Here is a 1,372-nt window from a genome sequence, read left to right as displayed (position 1 = left end):
GTTGTTTTTTATGCTTTAACACTGTTCCAGCCCATGCTCAGGTATCCTTAAAAGTTGCTTCACCCATACAAAATAGGCTTGGAAATTTGACACACAGGGAGATGATAAATGCAGATTAAGGTGCTATATAGATAATTTTTCCTCTCTCTCTGCTGTAAATAACATAATGTTCCTCCAGCCTTGACATCAGGTGGTGTCACCCCAGGTGAAAGAAAACACTTCTGTGCAACATAAAGGGAGACTCTGATCCCTCCTCATTTATTTTGGGATGACACATCCTTGCCATTCCTCTGGATGTGCCCTACCTAGGGTGTCCTGACCACCTGGAAGTCGGGAAGCTCTGCTTTTCCAGGTTATCCTGCTTTTCCAGGTTATCCTCACTATTAGAATAGTGAGGATAATTGCAATTTTGTAATTAGAGTTAATGCAAATCAGCCCAGGAGCTTTCCTCGTGCCAGGGCCTGGCTGATGGGATGTCAGGGATATATTTGGTGCTGATCATGCCAAGCAGTCACTGCTGGGGTCAGGGAAGCCTTTGCTATGAACAAGTCAGAGAAATTTCTCACTGGGAGTAGAATTTAGTGAGATAAAACTTGAATTTTATACTATTGACAAGGTGAAATTCTGGTGATATTCCATGAACAAAACTAATGGGATCCCAGCAAAATATTTTCAAGTTTTCCACGCTGGAAAAAATGTAAGTGAATATTGTTGGCAAATGATTATTGATCTGGACAAGTGTGTTAAAGGTTTCTTGGCAGCCCTGTATTACACTTACAATTTAGTTTAGTGACAGCTTTTAGAAATAACCCCAAAGCAAACTCTGCATAGAAGCAGGTTATTGGTTTTTCTTTCAGGCATATTTTGGTGCTGCAAAATGTGCTTGGAAATGGGCTCCCCAAGTTCTGTGTTGTCAGCAGAATATTCAGCCTGTGATGTCTGTGCTGCTAATTTCTGCCAATTGACTGAATTGTGCTTCCCTTTAGCTTAAAATATTAAACTGTGGAATATTGGGTGGGTGCAGCCTGAGCCTGGCTCAATTCACTGGGAGCCCAGTTTGGTTTGTAAAGTGGGGCTTAATAACTGAGTGTGCAATGAATTGTTTGTTAAATTGGACTTTCAGGGCCTTGTTGAGAGGGTCTGTCCTGAAAAATCCTGAAAACTTGTAACTCCAGGCAGCTCAGCCCACTTGGACTCCAGTGCTTGGTGTTTTAGCCCTGGTTAGCAGTTAAATGGATGAGAGAGGAGGGCAGGGATGAAGGAAACAGGAGATAAACTTGACAGTGAACAGCTGGTTTGAGCTCTGGCTGCTCCAGGTCAGGTTGTTTTCCAAGGGCTGGAGCCCCTCTGCTCTGGAGCCAGGCTGGGAGAG

General features: G+C 43.4%; 1 protein-coding gene across 1 annotated transcript in view; it reads left to right on the top strand.

Annotated features, from left to right (window-relative positions):
• MAP2K5 (mitogen-activated protein kinase kinase 5) overlaps positions 1–1,372 on the top strand; it is a 122,136-nt gene that overhangs the window by 39,600 nt on the left and 81,164 nt on the right. The window lies entirely within an intron of this gene.

This window comes from Manacus vitellinus, unplaced genomic scaffold (assembly GCF_001715985.3).
Source record: "Manacus vitellinus isolate BGI_N305 unplaced genomic scaffold, ASM171598v3 scaffold_16_pilon, whole genome shotgun sequence".
Classification (NCBI taxonomy): domain Eukaryota; kingdom Metazoa; phylum Chordata; class Aves; order Passeriformes; family Pipridae; genus Manacus; species Manacus vitellinus.
The sequence above is the reverse complement of the archived record's forward strand: the minus strand, read 5'-3'. Positions and strand labels throughout refer to the sequence as shown.